The following is a 12,050-nucleotide window of genomic DNA, read 5'->3' on the forward strand; positions in this document are numbered from 1 at the left end:
ACCCCAGAAATTTAATTTCTAATAAAGGTTGAGGGAGGAAGGCAGGGGTAAGATGGATGACAGTAGGGAAGAGCCTAAGCAGATGTGGGAAGGTGGAGGGTTGAAAATGTTCAGGTAAATTATAAACTCAGCTCAGCCATAGTTTGTATGGCCATTCTTCAGTTTTCAATTTTCTGAACAATGGAGTGCTTGCACACACAAACTGGTATTTTGCATTTTAATTCTGTTTTTTTTTTTAACACATACAAGGTACGCAGGGTTGTGTTGAGGATCAGATAAGATATCTGTTAAGCGCTTCGAACAGTCCGGGCACACACTGGGCTCCTGATAAATGCTTGCTCTCTGCTCTTGCTCCCTTTCTCCAGTAGGGCTGGGTGAAAGAAATAAAGGGGGATTTTCACTGATTAAAAAAAAATTTAAATTTTTAAAAATTACTAAAGAAGCTAAAGCAACATATCAAAAATTACACTGCATAGTAAGGTTGAATTTATATCAATAATTCAGAGTTGGTTCAATATTAGGAAAACTATAACAATAAGACAATATTAATAACAAAATAATAACAATCTTATGATTATATCAACAGAGGGAGAGACAGTTTTTGACTACAATATCTATTTCTAGTAAAAAAAGAAATTCAAAAACAAAGGAAAAATGGATCTTTCCTTTATTTCACTAAGATACTAATAGTATCTATCCAAGACCAAGAGCCAGCATCTTATGTCAATAAACTAGAGGCCTTTCCAATAGTATTAGGAGTAAATCAAGTATGCCAATTATCTTCACTACTATTTTAATATAGTGCTAGAAATGCTAGCTATTGTAATAAGATGACAAAAGTAAATATGAGGGAATAAAAATGGACAAAGAAAAAATAAAACTATTACTTTTCATACCTGATATGATGGCTTACTTAAAGAGACCTGAAGAACAAACTAAAACTCAGAAAGAAAAAAAAAACAAATACAGACCTAAGTAAGTGGAGAAATATTAATTATTCACTGTTTGGCCATATTAGTGTAAAATTAAAATACTACCTAAATTAGCTTACTTATTCAGTGCCATACCAATCAAACTATCAAAGGATTATTTAAAAGAGGTAGAAAAAATTAGAACAGAACTCATCTGGATAAACAAAAAGTCAAGAATCTCAATCTCAAGATAAATAAAGAAAAAAGTGAGAAGGAAAGTGGCATAAATATACCACATGTCAAAATATACTACAAAGTTATATTATTAAAATTATTTGGTGCTGACTAAAAATAGAAAAACCAATCGGTGGAACAATTAGTGGCACAATATACAGAGCCTAATAAACATAGTGGCTTATTGTTTGATTAACCCAAAGTCCTCAAGTACTAGGGAAAGGACCATTTTTTTTACTTAAACTGCTGGGAAAACTGGAAAGCAGTGACAGAAATTAGGTGTAGACCTGCACTTCACCCAGTATACCAAAATTACCTTCAAATGAATACATAACTTTGATGGAGAATGACGTCATAAAGTAGAACAATAAGACATGAATTACCTTTTGCAACTGCAATTCACACTATATGAAGAATTGATTCAAATATTTAAGGATTGGAGTCATTATCTAATAGATACATGCTCAGAGGATATGAATAGTAATTCTAAAAGGGATAAGTCTAGCCTATAAATTATCATATCTAAATCACTAGAAAAAAATGAAAATTAGAGGAAACTACTTTGATCTATGGTCAGAGAAAGCATTCATGACCAAACAAGGTATAGAGAGGATCACAAAAAATAAAATAAAAAATTTGGGTTATATAAACTTAATGCAATTAAAGAAACTAATGCAATTAACAACTAAAGAGAAATACCAAGTGGGAAAGATCTTTGTAACAATTTCCTCTGATAAAGTTCTCATATATAAGACATATGAATTTATAAAAAATCAAAATTATAAGATAAAGACCCTATTTCCCAAAGAGATAAATAGTCAAAGAATATAAACAAGAAGTTTTCAAAGGAAGAAATCAAAGCTATAAATACCCATATTAAAAAAAATGTTCCAAATCACTAATAATTAGAAAAAAGCAAGTCGAAAAGACGTAAAGAGGGGAGGAGAAGCACGACCTCCAAGTGGCTCCAGCTTCCACCTTCCCTACTCAATGTAAAAAGGGGACTCTGCACAAACTTTGAAGCTACAGAACCCACAAAATGACATAGAGAAGCTAACCTCCTGCAGAGGACAGCCCAGCAAGCCAGCAGGAATCGGCCAACGCAGTGCTCTGGGAGCCCAGCCCAGGCCCTTGAGCCAGAGGTTTTAGCCACAGGGCGGGCCTGACCAGCAGCTGGCCAGAAGGATTTCAGATCAGCAGCAGCTGTGGGCATTTCTGGAATTATCAACACAAAGATACGAAGGACAAAGTGAGAGGTCAGTGCAGTCTGGACTTCGGGAACCAGTAAGTGGGAGTGTATTGGCTTTTGCCCCCGGGGCGAGAAACTGCTGAGATGCCAGCACAGCCAGCCAGCACCACGTGGCAGCTTCAGCTCCTGGCCTGCAGAATATAGGGGGACCAAGCAACCAGTCTGAGGGGTAATCGCTCTTGCTTTAACCTGCTTGGATCTGGACTGCTGTCTAGGGTGGTCCTAGGGCATGTGTCAAGCTTGCCAGAGTGTGTGGAGGCCTCAGAGAGGGCACCCATCTAATACCTCCAGCAGCTGAGAAAAACCCAGCATTTGGGACAAAAGCTCCCAAGTCTGGTAGCAGAGTCCTACTGTGGCAAAAAGTGACTGAGGGGCGACATGACCAGGCAAAGGAAACAAAGCACACAGAAGATTTCAACATTAGACTCCTATTTTGGGGACAAAAAGGAGCAAAGCATGGAACAAGAGAAAGACAATGAAGTCAGAACTACTGCACCAAAAGCTTCAAAGGAAAATACAAGCTGGTTACAGGCCACAGAGGACCTTAAGAAACAGATAAAAGAAGTGGAGGAAAAATTGGGAAGAGAAATGAGAATGATGCAAGAAAATTATGAAATGAGAGTCAACAGCCTGACTGAGGAAAATAACACCTTAAAAATAGACTAACTCAAATGGCAAAAGAGGCTCCAAAAGTCAGTGAGGAGAACGCCTTAAAAAAGCCAAATTTTCCAGATGGAAAAAGAACCTCAAAAGCTCAATGAGGAGAATTATTGCTTCAGAATTAGATTGGAGCAAATGGAAGCTAATGACTTTATGAGAAATCAAGATGCTGTTAAACAGATCCAAACAAATGAAAGAATAGAAGGCAATGTGAAATATCGCATGGGAAAAACCATTGACCTGGAAAATAGATCCAGGAGAGATCATTTAAAAATTATTGGACTACCTGAAAGCCATGATCAAAGTAAGAACCTAGAAATCATCCTCCAAGAAATCCTCAAGGAAAACTGCCCTGATATTTTAGAACCAGAGGGTAAAAGAGAGGTTGAAAGAATCTACCAATCACCTCCTGAAAAAGATCCCAAAAAGAAAACTCTTAGGAATATTATAGCCAGGTTCTGGAATTCCCAGATCAAGGAGAGAATATTATAAGCAGCCAGAAAGAAACAATTTGAATATTGTGGAAATACAATCAGGATAACCCAGGATCTGGCAGCTTCTACACTGAGGGATCAAAGGGCTTGGAATATGACATTCCGGAGGTCAAAGGAACTGGGATTAAAACCAAGAATCACTTACCCAGGAAAACTGAGTATCATGTTTCAGGGGAAAATATGATCATTCAGTGGAATAGAGGACTTTCAAACATTCTTGCTGAAAAAACCAGAGTTGAACAGAAAATTTGACATTCAGATACAAGAAGCAAGAGCAGCATGAGAAGGTAAACAGGGAAAAGAAATCATAAGGAACTTATCAAAGTTGAACTATTAACATTCCTACATGGAAAAACAATAATTGTAACTGATGAAGCTTTTCTCAGTATGAAAATAGTTGAAGGGAATAGAATTTTATATATATATATATATGTGTGTGTGTGTGTGTGTGTATATGTCTATATATGAGGGTATATGGGCATATGAATATACATATATATGTGAATGTGTGTATATATGTTTACAGGTATACATAGATAGAAGGCACAGGACCAATTTAACAGGAAGGGATGATACTTAAAAGGTGAAATTAAGAGGTGAGAGGAATATAATGAGAGGAGATGGGGAGAGACAGAATGGGGTAAACTATCTCATAAAGAAGAGGCAAGGGAAAATGGTTACAATGGAGGGGAAGAATAGAAAGGCAAAAGGGAATGGATCAACCTTATTCTCATTGAATTTGGCTTGGGGAGGGAATGAAATACACACTAAATAGGGTATCTCACCCTACAGGAGAGTAAGGGGGAAGGGGAGGAGAGGGGGGATGATTGATGGAAGGGAGGGCAGGCTGGGGCGGAGGGAAGTTGGAAGCATATACTTGTGAAAAGGGACAGGATTAGGAGTGGCCAGGTGGCTCAGCGAGTAAGAGCACTGGCTACAGTGTTGGGATGACCTGGGGATCAAATCTGGGCTCAGATACTCAGCACCACACCCAGAAATAACTGGCCATGTGACCTTGAGCAAGTTACTTAACCCTGATTGCTTTAAAAAGAAAAGGGACAGGATCAAAGTAGAGAATAGAACAAGTGGGAGGTGGGATAGGAGGGAGGGAAATATAGTCAGTCTTTTACAATATATTTACTATGTTAATGTTTTGGGTTAGCTACACATGTACAACCTATATTGAACTGCTTATCTTCCCAGTAAGGGTGAGTGACAATGGAGGAAGGGAATGAATCTGGAATTCAAAGTTTTAAAATCAAATGTTTAAATATATATATACTATTATTAATACTATTTCACATGTAATTGAGAAATATGATATACAGGCACTGGGGCATAGAGATCCACCATGTCCTCCTGGAAAAGTCGAAAGGCGTATGGGATAAAATAAGGGAGAGAGCGGATTGGAGGAGGGCATATCCTGTGGGACTGCTATTTTGGGGCGGTGGGTAGGGGAAAAACAGGGAGAAAATTTGTAACTCAAAATATGGCAGAAATAAATGATGCAAATCAGAAGTTAATAAAGCATTTGAAAAATAAAAAAAAAGAAAACAAAAAAGCAAGTTAATCAGAAAACATTTATTAAGTGCACTCTATGTGACAGGTATTATATTAAGCACAGGGATACAGATCTGAAAGAAAGAAAAAATGACAGTCCATGCCTTCCAGTAGATTACTATCTAATAGAAGAAGACAACACATTGAAGCTGAAAGGAGGAATGGTATTGAAGGGAAAGGAAGGCAGAGAGAAGTCCTAAAGTAGTGCATCTGGTGAGAAATGAGATGTTCTGACCTGGGCTCCCTCCTTAAAAGGAAGTTTTGGCATTCATGGCTCCACCTTCCAACCAGAAGGACAGAGGATGGAGATAGGGTAGAATCCTATGGCTGATAGGATCTTGCAGGATGATGAAATTTTCCCAATAATGAGCTTCCTGGGAAAAGATGGAAGTTAGTGAAGTTCCAAAGTAGTGCAGCCAGGTGAGAAATGAGACAAACTCTGAGATGCCACTCCATAGCCACCAGAATGGCAAAGATAAGAGAAAAATGATATATCTAGGAGAAGCTTCAGGAAAATGAGGCACACTAATGCAGTATTAGTAAAGCTTTGCATTGGTCCAGCATTCTGGAAAGCAACTTGGAATTATACCCTAAAAATTACTAAACTGTACATAGCCACCAATACAATTATTAGGCTTATATACTGAAAAGATCAAAGATATAGGAAAAGGATCCATATGCACAAAAATATTTATTACAATTCTTTTTCTATATTATAGTAGTATAGAATTGGACACAAATTAGTGATTGGCTGAGCAAATTATGGCATATATGTATACACACACACACACACACATATATATATATATATATATGCAGAAAGTAATTTCAGTAGAGTGATAAGGTAAGAAGACTGACTATAAAGTTGAGGAGGAGAAGAAACCAAGACTACAGACAACTTTTTCTAGGAGGCTGGCTGAGAAAGGATTTTACATAGCACAAGTTTGCAAGGATGGTGGTCTAGTGAAGGCTCTTTTAAAAAATTGGGGAAACTGAAGCAGGAACTTGGAGAGGTTGAAGATTAGAGACAGGGATCACTGAGGATGAATTCTGCTGGAAAAGATAGGAGAGAATGGGAACAAGGGCACATGCACCTATGTTCTCTCTCCAAAGGCCTTGGAGAGGTAAAGGACCACATCATTTTCAAGGGATCTTGAGAGACTGGGGGTTGATGTCCCGTGGTTATGAGAAAAATAAGGGGGAAGAGGGAGCACACTTAAAATGGCCTCAATTTTTGCAGCAATGTAAGAGGCAAGGCCCTCAGGATAAAGAGCTAAGGAGGTGTGGGAGTCTGGGGGAAAGAAGTTTAAGATACAGAGGATGGTTTCAGAAAAACCTGGGAAGACATATGAACTGATACAAAATGAACTGAGCAGAATCTGGACGACAATGTACACAGTAACAGCAATATTGTAATAATAAGCAATTGTGAAAGATTAGCAACTCTGGTCAATACAACTGACATGACATTTCCAAAAGACTCATGATGAAAAATACAATCCTTCTCCAAATGCAGAATGGATGGACCGAATGAAGATTGGAGGATATTTTTTCCTCTTAATTTTTCTTGCTTTCCTTTCCTGAAACATGACTAATGTGGAAATGTTTTGCCTGTATATGTATAATGGGTATTGTATTTCTTGCTTTTTCAATGGGCAGGGGAAGAAGCAGAGGGAAGAAGAGAATTTGGAATTGAAAATATATTTTTTTAAAGTTTGTAATAGCTTTGGAGGGAGAGAGAAATATAAGGACAGCCTTGTTGCTGTGAGTCCAGTAGAAGTTAGATAATTGAATTTATAGTTAACAGAGTTGTGACACCTCCCATCTCCTTTCAGCAGTATGTAAAAATGGGGATGACAGATAATAGGAATAACCTAGGATTTAGATTTCACAAAGGATGAGGTGAGGAGGCAAATTAATTTGTGAGTAGAGGGCAGTGTAAAGTTGAACTGGTTGAGAATGGAAAAGAAAGAAAGTCAGAGTAGGGTTAATGTGGGGTAGAGTAACTACAATCTGAAATGAAGATAAATAATAGGTTTGGGAGTGATGAGATATAAGGAGAGATGGAATGATAGGTTAAGGCCAGACAGAGGAATATCAGTTTTTGATTAAGGAAGTGTAACATTGGTGGGTTAATTGTAAGATCCAGGGTATGACTATTTCTAGGTATACAGTAGGTGGAGTGAGAGGTCATGTGATTTAAGGATACTGAGGAATTGGGAGATTAGGAAGTTTGAAGGAGCATTTGTATAAATGTTGAAATCCTCAAAAACTCTTAGTTTCCTCCTTATGTATGAAATTTTCTTTCAATTCTTTTATTAAGTTTTCTAACCTCTCTTAGGGGTTATTGTTCATTCTATTCTTTTTTATGGGTTTCTACATACAGTTATGGCAGAATTACTTTCCTCTTCTGGAATTTTATCCCAGGATTACTTTAATTCATAGCATTTCTTCATTGTGAAATTCTTCTTAGCTTGCTCATTTCCTCAGCCTCTACTGTTAAGTTTCTTTGGGGGCTCCCTTACCTCTTAGTTGTTGTTTTTAGAAAGGAAAAATTGGGCATATTGGCAACCTTTCATTCAGCCATCTTGTAGTGCTAAATAAATGGGTTATAGAGCAAGGTCACAGAGGTGATAGAACAGGATGTGATCAAGGTCACATAGGTGAAAAAGGAGTTAGCTTTGGTAAAGAAAAAAGACCACTTCATCCTTAGATTGCAGGGAAGACACAAAGAGGTTTTAAGACACACAGGGTTTAAAGTACTAAAGATGAATGTTTTTGATATGACTGGTTGGGTATTGCTTTTATTTTATGTTATCTTCCAGAAATTTGTAAGTTTCTTCATTTCTAGTGGTGATTCTGTATCCACATTCCTGTTTGTGGTTGCCATGCTTGTGACTTATTGTCACACATTGTTCTGTCCAGAGAAACTGCACCATAACAGAGAATCACTTCAGTGCTTGAGGTCCTGCTACATTTTGGGACCTGCTACATCTTACAATAAGATATCAAGAATGTGATGAAGATAATAGCGATACAGCTATTTAAGGTGTTGAGTGTGCTGTTACGGTGAAGTAGTTTCTCACCATACCCCTTAAAGTCTTCCATCAATCCAACATTGTTGATGTAGAAGCAAAAGCTGTGGTACAGTGAAAAGAATCCTACCATGGGGGACAATAAACCTTTTAGTACCTTAAGTTGTTTCATAAATTATTTTAGCTACATCAATGAAAGGTTGGATCTCTAAAGTGTCTTCTGGTTCCAAAACTTTGATTCTAAGGCTCTTTCCAATGTTAGGACCATGTGACTTATGATTTTCAACCATTCTTTCACCAAAAGCCAAAATGAAATTGCTTTTCTCTTAAATTAGGTAAAAACTCATGCCTCCTAAATCATGACTACTCAATCCAAGTTATTCAAAATGAGAACTAATAAAAGGGAAACTAGGAAAACAAACAAGTTTAATGTGGGTGGATCTCATTTGGGCACACATGTTCAACCTAAAATAGAAGGGGAATGAATAACTATGGGAATGGTGAAACAAGTTCTTTGTTGCTAATGATGCATTGACTTCTCTTGGCTAGCTGATGAGTTTGGGGAGCAATTTTATCAGCTGTCACAACAGGTCTAAGTCTGGATTTATAGAAGGCATAAACATGTAATGGCTTTAATGGGATTTTTGAATCGAACAGCAGCACATAATTAGATTCAAACAGATTAAAGTTCCCCACTGTGATTTAGGAATATAACTAGAAAGTTTTATTTTCTGTAATAGGTGTGTAAACACAAAATGGCTCATGGAGTCAGAACATAAATATCCTGAAAGTCAGTTCAAACCAAACTGAGGTTTCAGAAAACAAGTATTTGTAATGGAAATACTGACTAGTCTCAATGACTATTACTGTAGTACAATATAATAAGAAATAATGCTGGTTATTTTCCATGATCCAAATCCAATAGGTCTCACAGTCTATTATATAAAAAAATATTCTTAGCTTGTATGCTAACATTGATTCTATCCTCTTATAACTGATCAATTAGCAGGCATCTAGAGCACTATGTGTCTAGTACTGTGCTAAATACTATGAAAGATACAAGAAAGAAGACAGAGTTCTTGAATTCAAGTATATTGCAATCCCATTGGATTGTGAGGAAGCAGCATGATAAAATGTAAAAAGGGAACTGGATTTGAAGTTGTAAAATCTGGGTTCAAATTGTGGTTTTGCAATTTACTAGTTGTTTCATCTTTGGCATCACTTTACCCTATGGAACCTCAGTTTCCACATTTGTAAAGTACAGGCTACTACACAGGGATGTTGTGAGGCTCAAATGAGATAACAGATGTAAAGTAGTCTGTAAACTTTAAAACACTATGAAAATGTCAAGCTGTTATTATTTTACTAGACTTTTGATAAGGCTGAAGGTATGCTTTCTTTTCTCAGAAGATGACTGATTTATTATAGGTCATCCCTATTAAATCATTTCAAAAGTAGGGAATTTCAAGAGTAAGAAAATTCACTTATACAAAGAACATGCTCTTCCAAGACTGGATGAAAAATTGCAAGCAGTATTGTAATAGTAGAGGCAGCTAGGTGGTACAATGGACAGAGCACCAGGCCTAGATTCAGGAAGACCTGAGTTCAAATATGATCTCAGCCACTACCTGTGTGATCCTGGGCAAGTCACTTAACCTCTATTTGCCTCAGTTCCTGATTTGTAAAATGGGTACATATTAGAGAAGAAAATGGCAAATTGCTCCAGTGTTTTTGCCAAGAAAAGTTGAACATGACTGAACAATGATAACAATTACATTAATATATCTTCTATATATAGTCTACAATCAACTGAGCTCTGTGATAACTCACATGTCTTGCTGGAGACCCTATTATAAATTGCTTTGTAGGAGTTAAGTCTATTGCTTCTTTTCTTTATTAATCCATTTGAAAATTATTAGTACAAAATTCAAACTCCAAACAAGAATTCCAAAGAGAAACGATACAGAAGCCTTTAGAAACAAGGAAAACAAAAAGCAGTTAGGCTACCTTGTATAAGGAAAGATCTATTTCAGCAAAGGGTATTAAATATATGATTTAGGGGGAAAAATCCTAACCTTTCTTTACTCAGAATTCAAGGGTCACCTCAGTTGCATTTTAAGAACATTTTAAAATAAAATATTTCCTCTTTTTTGACAGTAAGGCAGATACTTCATTTCTATGGTGGTTCTTTCCAATAGGTAGGCATACTGAAGACTGAAGGGCCATGAGATTAGACAACTTCAATTATGAAATTCTGAAAATGCAGTTATCCATCCTAAGACACCCTAAAAAAAGCACTTTGAGGGGTGGCTAGATAGCACAGTGAATAGAGCACCCGCCCTGGAGTCAGGAGGATCTGAGTTCAAATCCAACCTCAGACACTTAACACAAAAACTAGCTGTGTGACCAACACCAATTGCCCTCCAAAAAGCAAAAAAAAAAAAAAAAAAGCACTTTAAGCCTAAAGTTTGAACTGTGGGCTCAAATCAATGCCAAAATACATTTTTATTTCCACTTGTTTTTTCCATAGATAGTTTAAATTACGTAGACAAGGAACTTTACTCCAATTTCGACCAATATTAATTTTAGAGTTATTCTTCCTACTTCTTCATCCTGGTCCAAATAATAAACCCCACTAAACCAGCCATGCTTTTCACCAAAAGTATCCTCCTCTGTGCAACACTATTTCTGGTATGATAATGGCCTGAATTTATAGGAGAGTAGTATTCTATTATACTCATGTATCATCATTTATTTAACCATTCTCTAACAGACAGGCATCTACTTTGTTTCCAATTCTTAGCTATCACAAAAAGTGCTGTTATGAATACTTTTGAATTTATGAGGATTTTTTTTATCAGTGTCTTCCTTGAGGTTATAAGCCCAGTAATCAAGTCAAAGTGTATAGTCATTTTAGTCACTTTATTTACATGATTCCAAACTGTTTTACAAAATGACTGTACCACTTCAAGCTTCACCGACAATGTGCCCACCTTACCACAACCCCTTTGATACTATTGTCATTTTTTCCAATTTGCAGGGTGTGAGTAAAACCTTGGGGTTGTTTTGATTTATATTTTTCTTATTATTAGTGATTTGGAGCATTTTTTTTCATGTGTTTGTGAATGCTTTGCAGTTCTTTTGAGAACTATTTATTCATATCCTTTGGCCACTTATCTATTGGGGAATGACTACTAGTCTTGTCTATATTTAGTAATTGTTTTTTGGATATCTTGGATACTAAACTCTTATCAGAGAAACATGACACAAACATTTTTTTCACCTATTCAAACATTTCCCTTATCCTAGATGCATTAATATCTGTGCAGAAGCTTTTCAGTTTCAAGTAGTCTGTTTTATCTTTTGTAATCACCTCTAACTCTTGTTTGGTTAAGAATATATTTCTTGAGGCAGCCAGGTAGCACAGCAAGCAAGAGCACCAGCCCCAGTGTGGGGATGACCTGGGGATCAAATCCGGGCTCAGACACTTAGCACCCACCCAGAAACACCTGGCCGTGTAACCTGAGCAAGTTACTTAACCCCAAGTGCTTTTAAAAAAAAAATACATCTCTTATATAGAGCTATGAGATGTATATGATCTATTTCTCTTTTCATTTTCAATAGTACAATCTTTTATGGTAAGGTCATATATCTATATAGAAGCATATTATGGTATGTGGTGAAAGGTATTAGTCTAAGCCTCATTTCTTGCCAAACTGCTTTCCAGTTTTCCCAGAAGTCTTTGTCAAATAAGGAGTTTTCCCCTAGGTAACTTATGTTTTCAGGCAACTAGATGGCACAGTGGATAGAGTACGAGGCCTGTTTTCCTGAGTTCAAATCTGGTCTCAGACACTTACTAACTGCGTGACCCTGGGCAAATCACTTAATGTTGTTTGCTTCAGGTTCC

The 12,050-nt window shown here is 36.8% G+C and overlaps 1 protein-coding gene across 8 annotated transcripts in view; it reads right to left on the bottom strand.

The window, feature by feature from the left end:
* Window positions 1–203: 203 nt before the first annotated feature.
* SLC38A6 (solute carrier family 38 member 6) overlaps window positions 204–12,050 on the bottom strand; it is a 103,218-nt gene continuing 91,371 nt past the window's right edge. For all 8 annotated transcript variants that reach the window (XR_011169037.1, XR_011169031.1, XR_011169032.1 and 5 more), the window contains one exon: window positions 204–370. The gene's annotated coding sequence lies outside the window, so the exon portion shown is untranslated. The remainder of the gene's footprint in view (window positions 371–12,050) is intronic.

The sequence above is a fragment of the Petaurus breviceps genome, unplaced genomic scaffold (assembly GCF_028583685.1).
Source record: "Petaurus breviceps papuanus isolate PSGF00001 unplaced genomic scaffold, PetGlider_PUasm1.0 189, whole genome shotgun sequence".
Taxonomy (NCBI): domain Eukaryota; kingdom Metazoa; phylum Chordata; class Mammalia; order Diprotodontia; family Petauridae; genus Petaurus; species Petaurus breviceps.